Here is a 24,743-nt window from a genome sequence, read left to right on the forward strand (position 1 = left end):
CTTTGTTCTCCTTTAGCCATTTTGCCACAACTTAGGAAGTATGCTTGGGGTCATTGTCCGTTTGGAAGACCCATTTGTGACCAAGCTTTAACTTTATGACTGATGTCTTGAGATGTTTCTTTAATATATCCACATAGTTTTCCTACCTCATGATGCCATCTATTTTGTGAAGTGCACCAGTCCCTCCTGCAGCAGACCACCCCCACAACATGGAGCTGTCACCACCGTACTTCACGGTTGGGATGGTGTTCTTCGGCTTGCAAGCCTCCCCCTTTTTCCTCCAAACATAACGATGGTCATTATGGCCAAACAGTTTTATTTTTGTTTCTTCAGACCAGAGGACATTTCTCCAAAAAGTACGATCTTTGTCCCCATGTGCAGTTGCAAACTGTAGACTGGCTTTTTCTATGCCGGTTTTGGAGCAGTGGCTTCTTCCTTGCTGAGTGGCCTTTCAGGTTATGTCAATATAGGACTCGTTTTACTGTGGATTTAGATACTTTTGTACCTGTTTCCTCCAGCATCTTCACAAGGTCCTTTGCTGTTGTTCTGGGATTGATTTGCACTTTTCGCACCAAAGTACATTCATCCCTAGGAGACAGAACGCGTCTCCTTCTTGGTGTTTCTACTTGCGTACTATTGTTTGTTCAGATTAACGTGGAGATTTATAGAGGTCTACAAAAAATGTTGGAGGTCTTGGCTGATTTCTTTTGATTTTCCCATGATGTCAAGCAAAGATGCACTGAGTTTGAAGGTAGGCCTTGAAATACATCCACAGGTACATCTCCAATTGACTCAACTTATGTCAATTAGCATATCGGAAGCTTCTAAAGCCATGACATAATTTTCTCGAATTTTCCAAGCGGTTTAAAGGCACAGTCAACTTAATTATAAGTTAATTTTAAGTGAAATATTCTGTATGTTGGGAAAAATGACTTGTTTTGGAAAAATAGTTTTGGGAAAATGACTTGTGTCATGTACAAAGTAGGTTTCCTAACTAACTTGCCAAAACTATAGATTGTTAAAATGTAATTTGTGGAGTTGTTGAAAAACAAGTTTTAACGACTCCAACCTAAGTGTATGTAAACTTCTGACTTCAACTGTACAACAAAACATATCAAAATGCGTAGCTCTTTGTGAACTCTTGAAACAATCCAAACATGACAATTTCATTTGTACAGTAACATTTTGTCGATTTCACATTTTCAAAACCTCAGATGGTGTCCAGGCTCCCAGGGTTCTGTGGGAACGTCCCTCCCCGGAGAAATCCACATATAATGTGTGTTTGACCACTGTGATAGCCCACAGATGGTCAGCCATCCAAACATTGTCATAAATGGTGATTGATTCATCACGCTGATATCTTTTTATCAGTCAACACTTGTAGCTCTCCACCTCTTTTTTAATCTTTGTTACACTCCTTTTCTCTTCTTCTCTCCCTTGCTTTCTATCTTTGTATTCCTGCTCACTATCTGCCCCCCCCCCCCCCTTCCCTCCATCATCTCTGTACTTTGTTCTCCAACTTTTCCTGTTTAAAGGCTCCCGAGTGTTGCAGCGGTTTAAGGCATCACTGCAGTCCCTGGTTTAATTCCAGGCTGCATCACAACTGGCTGTGATCGTGAGTCCCATAGGGCGGGGTAGGCCAGCGTCGTCCAGGTTAGGGGAGGCTTTGGCCACTGTAGGCCGTCATTGTAAAATAAGAATTTGTTCTTAACTGTCTTGCCTAGTTAAATAAAGGTTAAATATAACAATTAAAAAATGAATTACACTGTAAGTCTGGGATGGCAGGGATGACACCTCTCATAACCTTGTTTCCATGTTGAGCGGGAACACACTGCAGGGGAATACAGGAAATGGGCCAGAAGACTTGATCTGCAGTGAATATCACAGAGTAGGGTTCATGAGTTAATTAATGAGGCTAGGGAGTTGTCTGTTATAGCCACGGTTGGGTAGGCTACTTTCTAAATGTAATCCGTTAGTTACCCAAACTCAGTAGCGTAATCTGATTACATTCAGTTACCTTTAGATTATTTTCCCTTTAAGAGGCATTAGAAGAAAACAAAAATGTATGTTACCGATTGAACAACATCGATTGCAGGATAAATCAATGTTAAAGTTTACATAGCTGGTCATATATGGATGTTACATTTTACTTTATGGGTTGGTTATGTAGGCTTCTTCTAACCCATTGCTTTCATCTACATACAGTAATATGATTTAATTATGTCTTATATTAATATATATAATTTATAAGTCCAAAAATGAGTGTAGCATCTACAGATTGCCCCTTTAAGCCTATCAGAAGTGTGCGAGAGTGAGCATGTGTCCATTAGATCAATGGATTGTTTTTTTCTATCAGCATGAATTAGATTGAGCAATAAAAGACCCACGTTTAATTCATAGGCTGAGATCCGCACTATGCAGCTGTTAATCGATAGGCTGGGATCCGCACTATGCAGCTGTTAATCCATAGGCTGGGATCCGCACTATGCAGCTGTTAATCCATAGGCTGGGATCCGCACTATGCAGCTGTTAATCCATAGGCTGGGATCCGCACTATGCAGCTGTTAATCCATAGGCTGGGATCCGCACTATGCAGCTGTTAATCCATAGGCTGGGATCCGCACTATGCAGCTGTTAATCCATAGGCTGGGATCCTCACTATGCAGCTATTAATCCATAGGCTGGGATCCTCACTATGCAGCTGTTAATCCATAGGCTGGGATCCGCACTATGCAGCTGTTAATCCATAGGCTGGGATCCGCACTATGCAGCTGTTAATCCATAGGCTGGGATCCGCACTATGCAGCTGTTAATCCATAGGCTGGGATCCGCACTATGCAGCTGTTGCAAGAGAGTAATTTTCAATGGCTGTTCTCTGATTTCAAAAACAAATATTTATAGGCAGCTGAAACTTCTTGAATTCAACCATTATTGGGTTGCAATACACATTTAGATTTGTGAACATCCATCCACAACAACCACAATCTGTAAGGCACAAATAGCTAAATGAGTGTGCAGCAGTGTAATTCACATCAATGCTCTATGTAGATATCAATAATAAGTGATATCTGTATCACCGTAGACGACACCACTGCTGTCATCCTCACCTCCATGCGTTTATTCAAGTTGGATAATCTTTGGATACCGACAGCAGTTGGAAGATATAGCTTGGACTGTTGACTAGAAAAGCCTGTTCCTGCTCTTTTCCCGCGATTCATCAAACACATTTGGTGTGTCATCACAGTGGTCTCTGACTTGTGGTCAGACTTGCTCAGGTGGAACATACTTAAAATTGTTCCTTTTTTCAATGCTCATTTGAATGCCATTGGGAAAACAGAGAAGTGTCAAAGTTTTTTTTCCACAAACATCCTTTCTGAATTTAAAAGTAATCCTCAAAGTAATCATCTAGTTTGTCAAAAGTATCTGTAATCTGATTACAATAATTTTTCTGGTAACGTAACAGATTACTGTTAAAGTTTTTTGTAATCCCTTACTCTGGTTATAGCATTGAGTTTTCTGTCCCATCAAAACTTCTACTTTTCTCTCTTTCCCCCACTCTTTTTTTCTTATTCCCATATTCTCTTTCCCTCCTCTCCACCTAGGTGATTTTAGGTGAGGGATGTGTTTTGTGTATTTTAGCCATGTCTCTCTCTTTGTCCTTTTCTCTCTCTTGCTCTGCAAACACCTGTCACTTTGTAGAGGAGAGGAGCTCTAGTGGAATTGAAATATTTCCTTCTGAAAAGGAGATAAATAAAGAGAGAGAGAGAGAACGAGTCCATGCCCAAGAGGAACGGGAGGAGTTTTTTTGGGAGCTGTCAGAATTTGATAAGTAGTTATAGACGGAGAGAAAGAGAGGGAGATGCAGGGATGGATGGGGAGGGAGGGATGGAGGAAGAGAGAGGAATGAAGGAAGAGAAAGATACGGGAGAGGGAAGAGAGAGTTTAATACAGTTAGATTGGAAAGGCAGAGACAGAGAGAACGAGGAGAGAGAGCGAAGGATTGAGAGAGAGAGAAGCGAGAGAAAGAGACAGAGAGAGAGATAGAGGGATAAAGAGAGACTGACAGGATGTTCTTCTTCTCTCCAGAGTGCTATAGCGCTTTAACAGTCCTGCCCTTCAGTCTTGACTGATCTACAGACAGACTGGAGCCCCAAGGCTTTACACACACCCATACACACGGCCAGCTGTATGTAGGAATGGTTGTATTGTCGCTGTGTCCCTGTGGGTGGTATGGTGTTTACCGCTTCCGTGCGTCGCCTTGACGATGACAGCTTTTCCACGGAGACCATTGACCTCTCACCCCTCGACATGCTGCTGAGCCGAGAGAATAAACACACACACACACACAGCACTCGGTGTATGCACAGAGGGGGTTGAGGGTGAGAGGCTAGAGAGCTGGAATGTGGTTAAGGAGATAGTAATGATAATACATGCCAGTGAGAAGATGCTTTTATCCAGCGACTTACAGTCATTCATCTATACATTTTATATATCGGTGGGTGGTCCCAGGAATCAAACCCACTTTCTGGGCATTGCAAGAGCCAGGCTCTTCCGACTGAGCTACAGAAGACAATAGTGAAGTTGACAGGGACGGAAAGGGGATTGGGGCAGTATGGTTATTAGACATGACAGGGGACAGGGCCAGTAGGGGATTTGGGGCAGTATGGTTTATAGATATGACGGGACAGGGCCAGTAGGGGTTTGGGGCAGTATGGTTTATAGATTTGACAGGGGACAGGGCCGGTAGTGGGTTTTGGGCAGTATGGTTTATTGATATGACAGTTGACATGGCCAGTAGGGTGTTTGGGCAGTATGGTTTATATATTTGACAGTGGACAGGGCCAGTAGGGGGTTAGGGGCAATATGGTTAATAGACATGACAGGGGACAGAAGGTTTCAGAGTGAGAACACTCTTCATCATTAAAGGATCCATCATGTTAGCGGGATATACAGTTGAAGTTGGAAGTTTACATACACCTTAGCCAAATACACTTAAACTCAGTTTTCACAATTCCTGACATTTAATCCCAGTTAGAATTCAATGTCTTTGGTCAGTTAGGATCACCACTTTATTTTAAGAATGTGAAATGTCATAATAATTGTTGAGAGAATGATTTATTTCAGTTTTTGTTCTTTCATCACATTCCCAGTGGGTCAGAAGTTTACATACACTCAATTAGTATTTGGTAGCATTGCCTTTACATTGTTTCACTTGTGTCAAACGTTTCGGGTAGACATCCACAATCTTCCCATAATAAGTTGGTGGAATTTTGGCCCATTCCTCCTGACAGAGCTGGTGTAACCGAGTCAGGTTTGTAGGCCTCCTTGCCCGCACATGCTTTTTCAGTTCTAACCACACATCTAACCACACATTTTTTATAGGTTTGAGGTCAGGTCTTTGTGATGGCCACTCCAATACATTTACTTAAGCCTTTTTTTAAGCCATTGTTGACCTTAAGCCATTTTGCCACAACTTTGGAAGGGTGCCTGGGGTCATTGTCCATTTGGAAGACCCATTTGCGACCAATCATTAACTTCCTGATTGATGTCTTAATAAGATGTTGCTTCAATATATCCACATAATTTTTCTTCTTCATGATTCCATCTATTTTGTGAAGTGCACTAGTCCCTCCTGCAGCAAAGAACCCCCACAACATAATGCTGCCACCCCCGTGATTCACGGTTGGGAGGGTGTTCTCCGGCTTGCTAGCCTCTCTCTTTTTCCTCCAAACACAACGATGGTAATCATGGCCAAACAGTTCTATTTTTATTTCATCAGACCAGAGTACATTTCTCAAAGAAGTACGATCTTTGTCCCTATTTGCAGTTGCAAACCGTAATCTGTCTTTTTTATGGCGGTTTTGGAGCAGTGACTTCTTCCTAGCTGAGCGGCCTTTCAGGTTATGTCGATATAGGACTCGTTTTACTGTGGATATAGATACTTTTGTACCTGTTTCCTCCAGCATCTTCACAAGTTCATTTGCTGTTGTTCTGGAATTGATTTGCACTTTTTGCACCAAAGTACGTTCTCTAGGAGACAGAACGCGTCTCCTTCCTGAGTGGTATGACGGCTGCGTGTTCCCATGGTGTTTATTCTTGCATACTATTGTTTGTACATATGAATGTCGTACCTTCAGGCATTTGGAAATTGCTCCCAAGGATGAACCAGACTTGTGGATGTCTACAATTCTTTTTCTGAGGTCTTGGCTGATTTCTTTTGATATTCCCATGATGTCAAGAAAAGAGGCACTGAGTTTGAAGGTAGGCCTTGAAATACATCTGCAGTTACACCTCCAATTGACTCAAATTATGTGAATTAGCCTATCAGAAGCTTCTAAAGCCATGACATAATTTTCTGGTATTTTCCAGATGTTTAAAGGCACAGTCAACTTAGTGTATGTAAACTTCTGACCCACTGGAATTGTGATACAGTGAATTATACGTGAAATAATCTCTCTGTAAACAATTGTTGGAAAAATTACTTGTGTCATGCTCAAAGTATATGTCCTAACCGACTTGCCAAAACTATAGTTTGTTAAGAAGAAATTTGTGGGTTGTTTGAAAAACGAGTTTTAATTACTCCAACCTAAGTATATGGAAACCTCTGACTTCAACTGAAGATGAGACCTTCACTTGTTTCTCTCCTACTTAGAGTACACACATATGTGAGAGGGGGAGGTGTGTGTGTGTGTGTGTCTCTGTTACTGTGTCTGCTTCTTGCAGGCATGAACAACTGCAGGCAAGAACACACAAACATACACACATGCAGGTTGGAATTTATTGAGAATTACTCATGAACTGAAGGCAGATCTGCTTAGTGGCCACTCGCTGGCACAGCCACAAATTAGTAACATCTGAACCTAACCTTAACCACACCAGTAACCCTAATGCCTAACCTAACCTTACATTAAGACCAAAAAGCTATCTTTTGTTTTCATGAATTTTTACGATATATATACCATTTTGGCTTTGCCACTGTTTCTAGTTAAAATCGCTCAGCTCTGGCTCCAGGACAAAATTCATCCCAATAAACGTCAACCCTACACACACACACACACACACACACACACACACACACACACACACACACACAGGTACAGTATACCTGCAGTGTCAGCTCACCTCCTTTCATCTCTCGCTCCGCAGCCCTAAAAAAAACAGGGAGGAAATTAAGAGAGAATGGAGATAATTAAATGAATATCTTGCCTGGCTACACTTCAAAGGGAACTCTGCTCAGCAGCTAGCGAGAGAGAGTGAGATAGAGAGAGGAGATAAAAACATTGCTGCGGGGACTTCCATTCAGCCACATGAGCCACATTAGACCTGGCTCTCAGTCGACATTCCGATTCATCCCAAAGATGTTCTACTGGGTTGAGGTCAGGGCTCTGTGTAGGCGTGTCAAGTTATTCCACTCGGATCTCGATAAACCATTTCTGTATGGATCTCACTTTGTGCACAGGGGTATTGTCATGCTGAAACAGGAAAGGTCCTTCCCCAAACTGTTGCGACAAAGCAACAGTTCGAAGCAAAGATTCGTCTTAAATGTAATTGTAAATTTTATCGTTAAGATTTCCCTTAACTGGAACTGAGGAGGCTAGCCTGACACATGATTAACAGCCCCAGACCATTATTCCTCTTCCACCAAACTTTACAGTTGGCACTATGCATTGGGGCAGGTAGCGTTCTCCTGGCATCCGGCAAACCCAGATTTGTCCGTCGGACTGCCAGATGGTGAAACATGATTCATCACTACAAATAACTATTTTCCACTGCTCCAGAGTCCAGTTATTTTAGCAGTTTTTCATGAAGACGTTATCAAGTTCTTTAAAAAACGTTTTTTTTTTTTTACATATTTTGGTGTTTTACCAGAGCAGGTTTCTGAGAGAAAACAAGATGTCCATGTTATCATGTTGAGTTTTCATATAGTCCTGTAATTGGGCCTGTACTACAATATCCCAAATTGCCTGAGGACCCCTGGCTGTTCGACGTAACGTTTCTACACAGCACACAATCTACTGAACTTTTTACTGAAATGCATACTATGCATACACACACACACACACACACACACACACACACACACACACACACACACACACACACACACACACACACACACACACACACACACCTGCACACACACATACATACAAACACACACACACACACCTGCACACACACATACATACAAACACACACACACACACACACACACACATACATACAAACAAACACACACACACACACACCTGCACACACACATCATACAAACAAACACACATTGATGGAATACTGCGTTTTCCCTGGTTGAAAATGAAATCCATTTGAAACATGTTTTGGATGACTCCCCTTTCTCAATGTCATCTCCTAAATTAGTGAATGTTCAGGGATTACACATCTTTCAATGGACTTGTTATTTAATCATGCAAGGCTCTGGACGTTTGTGTGTGTGGTTCCTGAAACAGCACACTGACTAAAATCTCTCTCTTTCTCTCTCTTTTTCTCTTTCTCGCTCTCTTATCTGTCTCTCTCGCTCTCTTTCTCTCTCCCTCCTCCTGTTTTGCAGTGTGAATAGAATGCTGTAATCTTGTTTTATTTTGGCAGAAGTGTCTCATATCACTGAGAAAGAGAAGCGAGCACAGCAGAGCTGTGTTGTTCTGTGTTTCACAGTGTTTCTTAGTCTCCCAGGCCCACTGGATACTGTTGGGGGCTCTTTCTAATACCCTGGAGACCAAAATACACACATTAAACACACACAAACGCACACACATACATACACACAAACAGTGACTTCTAGTCGAAAGCGTAGTCTGGACTGAACATAATCAAGCGCGTTGTGAAATCATGTTGAAAGTCAACCAAAGCTAACTTGCATTACATGGAGGCTCTAATGAACATAGTGGTACAGTATTAGACTAGGGTATAACATAGTGGTACAGTATTAGACTAGGGTATAACATAGTGATACAGTATTAGAATAGGGTATAACATAGTGATACAGTATTAGAATAGGGTATAACATAGTGGTGCAGTATTAGACTAGGGTATAACATAGTGGTACAGTATTAGACTAGGGTATAACATAGTGGTACAGTATTAGACTAGGGTATAACATAGTGATACAGTATTAGACTAGGGTATAACATAGTGATACAGTATTAGACTAGGGTATAACATAGTGGTACAGTATTAGACTAGGGTATAACATAGTGGTGCAGTATTAGACTAGGGTATAACATAGTGGTACAGTATTAGACTAGGGTATAACATAGTGGTACAGTATTAGACTAGGGTTTAACATAGTGGTGCAGTATTAAACTAGGGTATAACATAGTGGTACAGTATTAGACTAGGGTATAACATAGTGGTACAGTATTAGACTAGGGTATAACATAGTGGTGCAGTATTAGACTAGGGTATAACATAGTGATACAGTATTAGACTAGGGTATAACATAGTGGTACAGTATTATACTAGGGTATAACATAGTGGTACAGTATTAGACTAGGGTATAACATAGTGATACAGTATTAGAATAGGGTATAACATAGTGGTGCAGTATTAGACTAGGGTATAAAATAGTGATACAGTATTAGACTAGGGTATAACATAGTGGTGCAGTATTAGACTAGGGTATAAAATAGTGATACAGTATTAGACTAGGGTATAAAATAGTGATACAGTATTAGACTAGGGTATAACATAGTGATACAGTATTAGACTAGGGTTTAACATAGTGGTACAGTATTAGACTAGGGTATAACATAGTGGTGCAGTATTAGACTAGGGTATAACATAGTGATACAGTATTAGACTAGGGTATAACATAGTGATACAGTGTTAGACTAGGGTATAACATAGTGATACAGTATTAGACTAGGGTATAACATAGTGATACAGTATTAGACTAGGGAATAACATAGTTATACAGGTTTAGACTAGGGTATAACATAGTGGTGCAGTATTAGACTAGGGTATAAAATAGTGATACAGTATTAGACTAGGGTATAACATAGTGGTGCAGTATTAAACTAGGGTATAACATAGTGGTACAGTATTAGACTAGGGTATAACATAGTGGTACAGTATTAGACTAGGGTATAACATAGTGATACAGTATTAGACTAGGGTATAACATAGTGGTACAGTATTAGACTAGGGTATAACATAGTGGTGCAGTATTAGACTAGGGTATAACATAGTGGTACAGTATTAGACTAGGGTATAACATAGTGGTACATTATTAGGCTAGTGTAATATATTTTGGTACAGCATTTGACTCGGGTAATTCATAGTGGTACAGTATTTGACGAGGGTATTTTTTAAATTTGAATTCTATTTCCCCCTTATATACTATCTATGTTCCAAATGGCACCATATTGCCAATGTAGTGCACTTCTTTTGAACCAGAGACCATATGAAAAGTTGTGCACTATAAAGGGATTAAGGGAATAAGGTGACACAAACCCATTTGGCACAAACACACTCTGCTACCTCAGCTGACAGCTGGTGACATTTTAGCTGCTTGTCTCCATGACGATAAGGTTAGGTTGGTCTGGATGGAAATGGGGTAAGATAGAGGAGGGAGGATGCTGGAAGAGGGAGAGATGACAGGGGATGACATTTTCATCCAGAACGTCTCTGTCACCATGCTTGGTTGATAATACTGCTGGTGAACATTATCTGCCTCTTCCTCCTATTTTTCCTCTCTCCCCTCACTCCTCTCATTTCTTATTTTTCATATCCATTATTCCCAGTGTTAGATAACATCCCGCTTTCTTCATCCACTCCTTTTCTTCCTCTCCTCGCTCCTCATTAACCTCCTCTCTCTCTCCTCTCACCTGACCTCTCCTCACTGCTAATCAACCTCCTCTCTCTTTCTCATCTGACCTCTCCTTACTGCTAATCAACCTTCTCTCTCTTTCTCATCTGACCTCTCCTTACTGCTAATCAACCTCCTCTCTCTCTCCTCTCATCTGACCTATCCTCACTGCTAATCAACCTCCTCTCTCTCTCTCCTCTCATCTGACCTCTCCTCACTGCTAATCAACCTCCTCTCTCTTTCTCATCTGACCTCTCCTCACTGCTAATCAACCTCCTCTCTCTTTCTCATCTGACCTCTCCTTACTGCTAATCAACCTTCTCTCGTTCTCTCTCTCCTCTCATCTTTCCTCTCAACCCAGTCTAAGATGACATCCCTATTACTACATCCTACTCGCCCTCACTCTCTTTTTTCTCCTCCTCTACTGTTTTCCTCTCATCTCCTCTCATCTCTCTCCACTCTTCCCAGTTTGAGATGTATCCAGTGTGTCCTCTCCCATTTTCACCCTGTGATCTCCTTCTCTTAGATGCAGACATGTTTCAAACACACTGATCCCTCAGCCTCTTACAAGACCTGCCTTTGTTCCCCTCTATCTGTGTGTGTGTGTGTGTGTGCGTGCGTGCATGCGTGCATGCGTGCGTGTATGTGTGTGTGTATGATGAGAACAGTTTGTTACTGTCTCGATGGAACACTCTACGTGTGTGTGTGTGTGTGTGTGTGTGTGTGTGTGTGTGTGTGTGTGTGTGTGTGTGTGTGTGTGTGTGTGTGTGTGTGTGTGTGTGTGTGTGTGTGTGTGTGTGTGTGTGTCTGTGTATCAGAAAAGACATCACGCATTGTTTAATGTTCCTTGATGCCAGGCAGGTCGCTCAATATTGACTTCGAAATTGAACATCAGTCCATGTCCATAGGACCTCAGGTACTGGGCCTTACTCACAGTGGGTAGTGTGTAGGGCCCAGTACATCACTGGGGCCAAGTTTCCTGCCATCCAGGACTTCTATACCAGGTGGTGTCAGAGGAAGGCCCTGAAAATTGTCAAAGTCTCCAGCCACTCTAGTCATAGACTGTTCTCTCTGCTTCCGCACGGCAAGCACACACGCCAAGTCTAAGTCCAAAATTCTTCTTAACAGCTTCTACACCCAAGCCATGAGACTCCTGAACAGCTAATCAAATCGCTACCCATACTATTTGCATTGTTACCCCCCCCATGTTTTACACTGCTGCAACTCTGTTTATTATCTCACTTTAACTCTACCCACATCGACATATAACCTCAATTACCTTGACTAAACTGTGCAACCGCACAGTGACTCTGTACCTGTACTCTCTGTACGTAGACTCGCTACTGTTATTTTACTGTTATTTTTTTATTTTTTATTTTTTCCTTGTCTATTTTTCTTAAAACTGCATTGTTGGTTAAGGGCTTGTAAGTAAGCATTTCACTGTTGTATTTGGCACCTGTGACAAATACAATTGGATTTGAAATGCCTTCAAAACCGGCCACAATGGGGAACAGTGATCTCTATTCTAATCAAGTAGGCTTGTTAGTTTTCTTTTGGCTTGGACATTGTGTGCCGGGTGACGGATGGGGGTAATCCCATGACTCTGGATCCAAGGGTTGTGTGTTCAATCCCAGTGGTCAAAACATTATTTGGTTGTAACCCTAACCTTACCCCTTTACTAAACCATTTAGAAGGAATGCCTAAACTTAAAGTTTTAACCTTTTCCCAGACCTTAACCCTTTACTTCGAAATGTGGAATTTGGAGAAATGGAACAATGATGAGCAGGAGGAGTCAACCCAGGGTGTCAAAAACACAAAACATTGACATTTGAGAGGAACATGGATAAATCTGAGGTCAAATCTGTCAGAATCTGAGATCAAATTGGTAAAACCTCTAGATCCTGTTGCATAATTGAGCTACATTTTCTCAGCAAATGCACCTTACTCTTATCACGCCCTGGTCTTAGTATTTTGTGCTTTCTTTATTATTTTAGTCAGGCCAGGGTGTGACATGGGTTATTTATTGTGGTGTGTTTTGTCTAGGTTTTTTTGTAGGTAATGGGATTGTGGTTAGTGGGGTTGTCTAGAAAAGTCTATGATTGCCTGGAGTGGTTCTCAATCAGGGGCAGGTGTTTATTGTTGTCTCTGATTGGGAACCATATTTAGGCAGCCATATTCTTTGAGTGTTTCGTGGGTGATTGTTCCTGTCTCTGTGTTTGTTTGCACCAGATAGGGCTGTTTTCACGTTTATTGTTTTGTTTTGTATTGTATCGTCTTTATTAAAGATGTATGTAGAAAACCACGCTGCATTTTGGTCCTCCTCTCCTTCACTGGAAGAAAACCTTAACAACTCTCTATTACAGTCCTCTAGACTAAACTATTATACCACTATGCTACAATAATATAGGTTGTCCATATCACAGATCTAGGATCAGCTTACTCCCATGAATCCAAACCTAACTACAGAGAGACTGCAGCGACCAACATAACACTGGCCTTAGATCGCGCGTGCACACACACACACACACACACACACACACACACACACACACACACACACACACACACACACACACACACACACACACACACACACACACACACAGATGCACACACACACTCAAATGCAAACACACATTCACAAGCACACACACTCACACACAGACATGATCAGTCACTTCCATCACTTAGCTCGTCGGATGTCATCCCAATTCACTGTTGGGAAAAGGCCAAAATGCAACGACGTTCTGTTTTTTGTGGAAATTGAGATATTGGTTGTTTTGGTTACTCTTCATTTTCTAGTAATATAAAAATATTGTATGATTACTTAAAGATCCACTGAATATGTTGTTTGGCACTTGTGTTTTTCCGTTGTCCATTAGACAAACGAGAATTCAGTCTTGGAGGTGTGTTTCCTGACCAATTCTGCATTTGGTTAATGATGTTGGTCCTCCACGATACACTGTAGAAGCCTATTTCACTTCCTCAAATTCCCCAGAATGAATCTAACATAACTCAATAAATCTGTAATTAATTTAGAAGTTTTTGCAGAGGACGTTTTAGTTGCGCAATTTTACATCTAACTAAGACGTTTAGTACAGTATTTCCCAATTTAAAAAATTTGCGACGTGTTGCCTAATGTAACCAAAGTCGGAGCTGCATGGCAGGTCTGTCTCACTGTCTATGATATTGGATCAGCCAGGTCACCCATAATACAAGTCAGTACTCAACATTCATTAATGTCTGAGAACGTTGGGAGATGACGTGTAAACAGGAAACTAGGGGTTACAGTGAGCGCTGTTACAAAAGTTTTGAAAAATACTCTCCATTTCCCTCACAGATGTAAAAGCATTGGATAGGAGTAGATGAATTGGCTACCAATACAGTTACACCAATCCACTGCTTTTAATATTTGAGGGGGTGTCAACGAGTGCACAGGTGAGAAGTCTTCCCTTTTTCTAGTTAGTCATGAATTAATGTTTTTTATGGGGTAGATCAGCCTTAATATTGCAGATAGATTGTGGCTTCCATCAATGTAATTGTCTGCATCATTTCCAATCCCCATAATGTTTTTGCAAATTTTTAAAATATATATTTCCTTTATTATTTTCCCCTAATAATGAATGGACAACAACTCTTAGGCTTCTACTTCCATCTTATACATACTAAACTCAGCAAGAAGAGAAACTTTCTCTCACTGTCAACTATGTTTATTTTCAGCAAACTTAAATATTTGTATGAACATAACAAGTTTCAACAACTGAGACATAAACTGAACAAGTTCCACAGACATGTGACTAACATAAATGGAATAATGTGTTCCTGAACAAAGGGGAGGTCAACATCAAAAGTAACAGTCAGTATCTGGTGTGGCCACCAACTGCATCAAGTACTGCAGTGCATCTGCTCCTTATGCATTGCACCAGATTTGCCAGTTCTTGCTGTGAGATGTTACCCCAGTCTTCCACCAATGCACATGTAAGTTCCCGGACATTTCTGGGGGGAATGGCCCTAGCCCTCACCCTCCGATCCAACAGGTCCCAGACGTGCTCGATGGGATTGAGATCTGGGCTCTTTGCTGGCCATGGCAGAACACTGACATTCCTGTCTTGCAGAAAGTCACCCACAGAACGAGCAGTATGGCTGGTGGCATTGTCATGCTGGAGGGTCATGTCAGGATGAGCCTGTAGGAAGGGTACCACATGAGGGAGGAGGATATCTTCCCTGTAGCGCACAGCATTGTGATTGCCTGCAATGACAACAAGCTCAGTCCGATGATGCTGCAACACACCACCCCAGACCATGACTGACCCTCCACCTCCTAATCGATCCCGCTCCAGAGTACAGGCCTCGGTGTAACGCTCATTCCATCGACAATAAACGTGAATCCGACCATCACCCCTGGTGAGACAAAACCGCGACTCATCAGTGAAGATATGTTGTCTTGTGAGGACCTGCCTTACAATTGTCGCGAATCCCGCCGAAGATGGTGCCTCTTCCTATTCGGGCGGCGCTCGGCGGTCGTCGTCGCCGGCCTACTAGCTGCATTCGATTCCCTTTCCTTTTGTTTCTGTTAGTTTGGTCTAATTGGTTACACCTGTTTTGAGTTTAGTTTTGTTTGTAAGCTATTTAAGGGCACTAGGCCCGCTGGCTATTGTGCGAGCGTGTTCTCTGTTTTATGGTGTTGGTTTATTATTGCGGTCTCTATTTTTCCGGACAGATTTAGTCCTGTTTATTTGGACGGGTTGTTTCATGCGCCCTTGTGTTTTGCATGTCAGTTTTTTCCCCTGTCAATTTGAATAAAAGATCCACGTACGGAACTACCTGCACTCTGCGATTGACTCCTCCACCCACCATTCATAGAAGTCATAACAACAACAGGCCTACAAGCCCTCAGTCCAGTCTCTCTCAGACTATTGTGGGCAGTCTGAGCACTGATGGAGGGATTGGGCATTCCTGGTGAAACTCGGGCAGTTGTTGTTGCCATCCTGTACCTGTCCCGCAGGTGTGATGTTTGGATGTACCGATCCTGTGCAGGTGTTGTTACATGTGGTCTGCCATGGCGAAGATGATCAGCTGTCCGTCCTGTCTCCCTGTAGCCCTGTCTTAGGCTTCTCACAGTATGGACATTGCAATGTATTGCCCTGCCACATCTGCAGTCCTCATTCCTCCTTGCAGCATGCCTAAGGCAAGTTCACGCAGATGAGCAGGGACCCTGGGCATCTTTCTTTTGATGTTTTTCAGAGGCAACAGAAATGCCTCTTTAGTGTTTTTCTTTATTTATTTATATTCTACGTTGTAGAATAATATTGAAGACATCAAAACTATGAAATAGCACATATAAAATCATGTGGTAACCAAAAAAGTGTTCAACCAATCTAAATATATTTTATTTTTGAGATTATTCAAATAGCCACCCTTTGCCTTGATGACAGGTTTGCACACTCTTGTCATTCTCTCAACCATCTTCATGAGCTAGTCACTTGGAATGCATTTCAATTAACAGGTGTGCCTTGTTAAAAGTACATTTGTGTAATGTCTTTCCTTCTTAAATAATGTGTTTGAGTCAATCAGTTGTGTTGTGACAAGGTAGGGGTGGTAAAAACCTAACCATGTTATGGGAAGAACCGCTCAAATAAGCAAAGAGAAATGACAGTCCATCATTACTTTAAGACATGAAGATCAGTCAATATGTAAAATTTCAATAACTTTGAAAGTTTCTTGAAGTGCAGTCACAAAAACCATCAAGTGCTATGATGAAACTGGCTCTCGTGAGGACCGCCACAGGAATGGAAGACCCAGAGTTACCTCTGCTGCAGAGGATAAGTTCATTAGAGTTACCAAATTGCAGCCCAAATAAATGCTTCACATAGTTCAAGTACAGACACATGTCAACATCAAATGTTCAGAGGAGACTGTGTGAATCAGGTCGATTTGCTGCAAAGAAACCACTACTAAAGCACACCAATAATAATAAAATACTTACTTGGGCCAAGAATCATGAGCAACGGACATTAGACCGTTGGAAATTTGTCCTTTGGTCTGGAGTCCAAATTGGAGATGTTTGGATCCAACCGTCGTGTCTTTGTGAGATGCAGTGTGTTTTTCCCTCCGTAAAGAATGGAGCAGGAGGTGTTATGGTGTGGGGGTGCTTGGCTGGTGACACTGTCTGTGATTTATTTAGAATTCAAGGCACAATTAACCAGCATGGCTACCACAGCATTCTGCAGCGATACACCGTCCTATCTTGTTTGGGCTTAGTGGGACTGTCATCTGTTTTTCAACAGGACAATGACCCAACACACCTCCAGGCTGTGTACGGGATATTTTACCAAGAAAGAGAGTGATGCAGTGCTGCATCAGATGACCTGGCCTCCACAATCCCCCGACCTCAAACAAATTGAGATGGTTTGGGATGAGTCCGACCGCAGAGTGAAGGAAACGCAGCCAACAAGTGCTCAGCATATGTGGGAACTCATTCCAGGTGAAGCTGGTTCAGAGAATGCCAAGCGTGTACAAAGCTGTCATCAAGGCAAACAGTGGCTATTTGAAGAATCTCAAATATAAAATATATTTTGATTTGTGTAACACTTTTTTTGGATACTACATGATTCCATATGTGTTATTTCACATTTTTGATGTATTCACTATTATTATACAGTGTAGGCAATAGTTAAAATAAAGAAAAACCCTTGAATGAGTTGGTGTTCTTAACTTTTGATCGGTAGTTTACATTTTTTTGGGACACGGTATATTTTCTCTTTTGTTTGTTTTTAGTTGCATCCTTCAGCTACGCCTAACCCCTCCCATCTACTGTCACAGTTTTTATTTATAAATAGCAATGATTCTAGCTGTGTTATTTAGCTAGCCTCCTAGTTAGTTGTCACTATGTTGAGCGGAGCTGACAGTATGCTCTGAATGACCTGTAAGGAAGGATTATTTTATGAGTGTTCCCAACAATCGTCTGTCACCTCATCATGGATGGAGAGATGATAGAGCGTCTTCAACGAGGAGCAAACAAGGTATGTTTAGCTAGTTAGCTAGCTAGTTAAGTACACAACGCATTAACTTTATAAACTCAGGCCTTCATTATCTGCATCTACTCTATCTTTGTTCATGGTAGGCTATAGCCAGTCTGTAACACCTTGGTCAATATGTTTTGTGTTTTCGTTATATATTTTGGTCAGGCCAGGCTGTGACATGGGTTTATGTGTTGGGTTCGTATTGGGGTTTGTTTAGCATTGGGATTGTGTATGATTAGGGGTGTGTCTAGTTAGGCTTGGCTGCCTGAGGCGGTTCTCAATTGGAGTCAGGTTATTCTCGTTGTCTCGGATTGGGAACCGTATTTAGGTAGCCTGAGTTTCACTTTGTATTCGTGGGTGATTGTTCCTGTCTTTGTGTTGTATTCACCAGATAGGCTGTAATAAGTTTCACGTTCCGTTTGTTGTTTTCATAGTAGTAAGTTATTTCAGGTATCGTTCCTTTTTCCTTCATTAAAGAACATGAGTAACAAACACGCTGCATTTCGGTCCGACTCTCTTTCTACAAACGAAGAACGCACCACCACAAACGGACCGAGTGGCGTGGTAACAGGCAGCAGGAGGAGCGAAAGGAGGACGTTATGGACGGTAGAGGCATGGAGTATACGACGTGGGAAGAAATCGACAGGTGGGCGGCCGACCCAGAGAGAGTGCAGGAGCCCGCCTGGGATTCGCTTCAGCAGTGCGAAGAGGGCTATAGACGAATGGAGTCTAAAAGGAAAACACGGCGACGCAGAGCGAAAACCGAAAGTAACCCCCAAATATTTATTGGGGGAGAGCGCAGAGAGAGAGTGGCTGAGTCAGGAGTCAGACCTGAGCCTACTCTCCCTGTTAATCGTGAAGAGCAGTTGCAGTGGGAGAGGCTGCACCACTTGGAGAATTGGACATGGGAGGAGGAATTAGACGGTAAAGGACCCTGGGCTCAGCCTGGAGAATATCGCCGTCCCAAGGAAGAAATAGAAGCGGCTAAAGCGGAGAGGCGCTGGTATGAGGAGGCAGCACGGCGACGCGGTTGTAAGCCTGAAAAGCAGCCCCAAAAAATTATTGGGGGGGGGCTAGAAGGGAGTATGGTTATGCCAGGTAGGAGACCTGCGCAAACTCCCTGTGCTCACCGTTGGGTTAGAGAGACCGGGCAGGCACCGTGTTATGCTATGGAGCGCACAGTGTTTCCAGTGCGGGTGCAGAGCCAGGTGCGGCACATACCAGCCCTTCCTATTGGCCGGGCTAGAGTGGGCATCGAGCCAGGTAAGCTTGGGCAGGCTCGGTGCTCAAGAGCTCCAGTGCGCCTGCACGGTCCGGTCTATCCAAAGCCACCTCCAAACACCAGTCCTCCGGTAGCAGCTCCCCGCACCATGCTTCCTGTGCGTGTCCTCGATCCGGTAGCACCAGTTCCAGCACCACGCACCAGGCCTTCAGTGCGCCTCGCCTGTTCAACACAGCAAGAGCCTTCCTTCCCTCCTACGCTGTCGGAGTCTCCCGCCTGTTTAGCGCAGCCAGAGCCTGTCTCCTCTCCTGCGCTGCCGGAGTCTCCCGCCTGTTTAGCGCAGCCAGAGCCTGCCTCCTCTCCTGCGCTGCCGGAGTCTCCCGCCTGTTTAGCGCAGCCAAAGCCTGTCTCCTCTCCTGCGCTGCCGGAGTCTCCCGCCTGTTTAGCGCTGTCGGAGCCTTTCTCCTCTCCTGCCCTGCCGGAGTCTCCAGTCTGCCCAGCGCCGCCAGTGCTTCCAGTCTGCCCAGCGCCGCCAGTGCTTCCAGTCTGCCCAGCGCCGCCAGTCTGCCCAGCGCCGCCAGTGCTCCCAGTCTGCCCAGCGCCGCCAGTGCTCCCAGTCTGCCCAGCGTCGCCAGTCTGCCCAGCGTCGCCAGTCTGCCCAGCGTTGCCAGTGCTCCCAGTCTTCCCAGCGTCGCCAGTCTGCCCAGCGTCGCCAGTCTGCCCAGCGTCGCCAGTCTGCACAGCGCCGCCAGTCTGCCAGGATCCGCCAGAAGTGCCAGTCAGCCATGATCTTCCAGATCTGCCAGACAACCAGTCTCTTCCAGATCTGCCAGACAACCAGTCTCTTCCAGATCTGCCAGACAACCAGTCTCTTCCAGATCTGCCCGACAACCAGTCTCTTCCAGATCTGCCCGACAACCAGTCTCTTCCAGATCTGCCCGACAACCAGTCTCTTCCAGATCTGCCCGACAACCAGTCTCTTCCAGATCTGACCGACAACCAGTCTCTTCCAGATCTGCCCGACAACCAGAATCTTCCAGATCTGCTTGTCAACCTGAATCTTCCAGTTCCGCCAGCCAGCCAAGATTTACCGGAGCCTACTACCTGCCTGAGCTTCCTCTCAGTACTGGGTTTCCTCTCAGTACTGGGTTTCCCCTCAGTCCTGGGCTGCCCCTCTGTCCCGGGTTGCCTCTGTCCCGAGCTGCCCCTCTGTCCCGAGCTGCCCCTCTGTCCCGAGCTGCCCCTCTGTCCCGAGCTGCCCCTCTGTCCCGAGCTGCCCCTCAGTCCAGTGGGGATCTGGGTGAGGACTATTAGGCCATGGTCGGCGGCGAGGGTGGATTACCCCAGGACGCGAAGGGGAGGAACTATTACATTAATGGAGTGGGGTCCACGTCCCGAGCCGGAGCCGCCACCATGGACAGACGCCCACTCGGACCCTCCCTATGGTTTTGAGGTGCGTCCGGGAGTCCGCACCTTAGGGGGGGGGTTCTGTCACACCTTGGTCAATATGTTTTGTGTTTTCGTTATATATTTTGGTCAGGCCAGGGTGTGACATGGGTTTATGTGTTGGGTTCGTATTGGGGTTTGTTTAGCATTGGGATTGTGTATGATTAGGGGTGTGTCTAGTTAGGCTTGGCTGCCTGAGGCGGTTCTCAATTGGAGTCAGGTGATTCTCGTTGTCTCGGATTGGGAACCGTATTTAGGTAGCCTGAGTTTCACTTTGTATTCGTGGGTGATTGTTCCTGTCTTTGTGTTGTATTCACCAGATAGGCTGTAATAAGTTTCACGTTCCGTTTGTTGTTTTCATAGTAGTAAGTTATTTCATGTATCGTTCCTTTTTCCTTCATTAAAGAACATGAGTAACAAACACGCTGCATTTCGGTCCGACTCTCTTTCTACAAACGAAGAACGCCGTTACACAGTCCTGTTGAAGTGACAGTACTATTGAATACAATTTTGAAGACAAGCTGCTACAGCTTATTTTATCCTAAATGTTTCACTCACTATTTCATAATCTGTGGTATTTTTCATCACTGTATCCCACAAAACAAGTTAGCTAGCAAACAAATGAATGTGAATCAATGAAGATAGACATGATATAAACACGGCTGTTTGAAGAGGAGGAGTGACCTTTTTGTGTGTGTGTGTTTGTGTATATGTGTGTGTGTGTATGTGTGTGTGTGTGTGTGTGTGTGTGTGTGTGTGTGTTTAAAACATTTGGTCTCCATGACAATTCACTTTCTTGTGGACCCAAATGAATAAGACTGATACAGCACTGAAACATGTTCTCTTCCCCCGGGGTAAGATAGTGAAGGGAATGGGCATGCTCATGTTCTCTTCCCTCGGGGTAAGATAGTGAAGGGAATGGGCATGCTCATGTTCTCTTCCCTCGGGGTAAGATAGTGAAGGTAAGATAGTGAAGGGAATGGGCATGCTCATGTTCTCTTCCCCCGGGGTAAGATAGTGAAGGGAATGGGCATGCTCATGTTCTCTTCCCCCGGGGTAAGATAGTGAAGGGAATGGGCATGCTCATGTTCTCTTCCCCCGGGGTAAGATAGTGAAGGGAATGGGCATGCTCATGTTCTCTTCCCTCGGGGTAAGATAGTGAAGGGAATGGGCATGCTCATGTTCTCTTCCCCCGGGGTAAGATAGTGAAGGGAATGGGCATGCTCATGTTCTCTTCCCCGTAAGATAGTGGGTAAGATAGTGAAGGGAATGGGCATGCTCATGTTCTCTTCCCCCGGGGTAAGATAGTGAAGGGAATGGGCATGCTCATGTTCTCTTCCCCCGGGGTAAGATAGTGAAGGGAATGGGCTCATGGATCTGCTGACCAGTGCAGGATCCAAGGTGGTTGTCACCATGAAGAACTCCTCTAAGGTAAGAACGATGACCTAGTCATTTTTGTTTGTGTGTTGTAGAGTTCTCTTTGTGTTTGTTTGTCAGAGAGAGAGAGTCACATTCATTAATATTAATATGAATTAGATCCTTCTTGGCCATTTGCATCTGGGCCTTCAACAACACTAGGTCACAGTCAACAGACAACACTACCAAATCACTTTATTTGCTTTTACACAATTGTACTGTACTATTTTACTGTTCTCTGATCAGTTATACAGTAGGTTTATGTTGTGAGTATTTGTATTGTTTTTACTATGCCTCTATGAAAAACTGATTTTTATCTCATCTCTCAGTAGATGAGATTGTTCCTCCTGGCCATGGTGATGTCGGCAACTCGTTCCAGTACCCGTTCCTGCAAGCTGAATATCAATTATGTATATGTGTTGTATTGTACATAGTTTCTTTAATGTTTTTCTTTCTAAGGATTTGTTGTTGACTGTTCATAATCACACTGAAATTTACATTACTTTGGCTTCAATTCAAATATATGTGTATTTTATTGTGTAACCAAGTGGGATTAAAATTGATTTAATTGTAATTATTTGTCAACATATCTACACAAAATACAAAATGGAAGAAAAATGTACTTAAAAAAAGATTGATATAAATAAATAACTAAAATATAGTTGTTGCGTAAGTATTCATAGTCATGAGTTAATAAATGTTAGAAACACCTTTGAGTTTTCTTGGGTAAATTGATAAGAGCTTTACACACCTAGATTGTGCAATATTAGCACATTCTTTTCATAATTCAAGCTTCAAGCTCTGTCAAGATGCTGGGGATCATGGCTAGACAGCATTTTTCAAGTATTGCCATAGATTTTAAAGCAGATTTAATTCAAAACTGTAACTTCCTCTCCCAGTGGCTCTGTATATCAGACTGAAACAGGTTTTCCTCTAGGATTTTGCCTGTGCTTAGCTAGTTATTTTTGTATCCTGAAAAAACTCCCCAGTATTTGCCGATGTCAAGCATACCCATACTATGATGCAGTCACCACCGTGCTGGAAAATAAAGAGGCAGTTACTCAGTGGTGTGTTGGATTTGCCCCAAATATAAGACTTTGCATTTATGCCAAAAAGGGTACCACGTTGCCGTGTTTATTTTTTGTAGTATTACTTTAGTGTCTTGTTGCATACAAGATGCATGTTTTGGAATATTTGTATTCTCTATATTTGTATTCTTCTTTTCACTATGTCATTTAAGTCATTATTGTGGAATCAATACAATGAGATTGAACTCTGTAACTGTAGCTGTTTTAAAAATCCCCAGTGACCTATGTGTCTGGGTGGTTTAATATATAATCCACGGTGTAATTAGTCACTTGACCATGCTTAAAGAGATTGTTATTGTTACTCATCTACCAGTCGCTGCCCTTCTTTATGAGGCTTTCAAAAAGCTCCCTGGTCATTGTAGTTGAATGTGTGCTTGAAATACTTGACTGAGGGACCTTACATATGTTGCATGTATGTGGGACAAAGGAAGGGTTAGTCATTCAAAAATCATATCAACCCCTAATATGTCACACAGAGTCCATGTCATTTATGGGATTTGTTGAGGCAAATTTTCCTCCTGAACGAATTTAGACTTGCCTCAACAAAGGGGCTGAATACTTAACGTATGCACTATATATCAAATTTGTATTCATCTTAAAGAAGGAATTGTTCTTCGATTTGACATTACAGAGTAGATTTGCCTAGATTTGTTGACAAAAAAATGACAATGAAATCCATTTTAATCCCACTTTGTAATACGAAGAAATCCAAGGCACTGTATCTAGTATTGTACAATTAGTTACATTAATAATGAATGTAAACCATCAACAGCAGTTGCTGTTTCAAAATAATACAAGTTTTCTCTTTTTTTACTTCATGTCAACTGAAGTCAACTTTAAAAGCTCATAACTCGGGTTCTGATAAAGATTTAAAAATACCTGGATTTGGGACAGTTTGTACTTTTCAAGAATCTAAAAGTCAAAATGTTACGATGTGAAGGGGTTTCCCTAGGCCGCCACACATATGAAAGCCCATGAGGTAAGTCTTTAAAAAAAACAAAGAAAAATACCGGAAAAAAAGTCTAACATTCAAAACTGATAAATTGCCATGGTTACTCCACGTTCGCTGGTTGTAGCTGTGCATTTCAAAGCAAGCATTCCCTGCTAATAAGTGAAAGCAGCTGTGGGTTGTGTGTTTTGTCTCTTTCTGTCACTTTCTTTTTCCTTTGTCTCTGTTCTTACCTGTGTGATCTCCTGCTTAGAACATTTCTTCAACGAGGAAGAGGAAGAGAAGGACAGAATGAGAGAGGGAACTGAGCTGTGGGTGGCTGATATTGACTGGCTTTTGTATTCTAAATACTTTCGGGAAATGTCAATGCACATTGTTTCCGGCACAAGGGAAGTGTTCTACAGTTCCCCCAAAGAAACAATCAGCTGGAGATATTTCACTTCAGTAACTTTGGTTTATACATGATACAGCAGAAATAATGCAGGAACGTATGATTTTCTCTGTTGTCATACTATCTCTATGCTTTGTCCAGCTATCCCCCTATACCCCCCACGCCCCTCTATCCCTCCTCTACCCCCTTTATATCCCCCTTCTCCTCCCTTTACCCCCTCTACTTGAGTGGTGCAGCATTCTAAGGCACTGCATCTCAGTGCAAGAGACCCATAGGACGGCGTACAATTGGCCCAGCGTCGTTCGTTTTTTGGCCGGAGTAGGCCGTCATTGTAAATAAGAATTTGTTCTTGACTGACTTGCCTAGTTAAATAAAGGTGTATATATA

Source organism: Oncorhynchus nerka, linkage group LG4 (assembly GCF_034236695.1).
Source record: "Oncorhynchus nerka isolate Pitt River linkage group LG4, Oner_Uvic_2.0, whole genome shotgun sequence".
NCBI lineage: Eukaryota > Metazoa > Chordata > Actinopteri > Salmoniformes > Salmonidae > Oncorhynchus > Oncorhynchus nerka.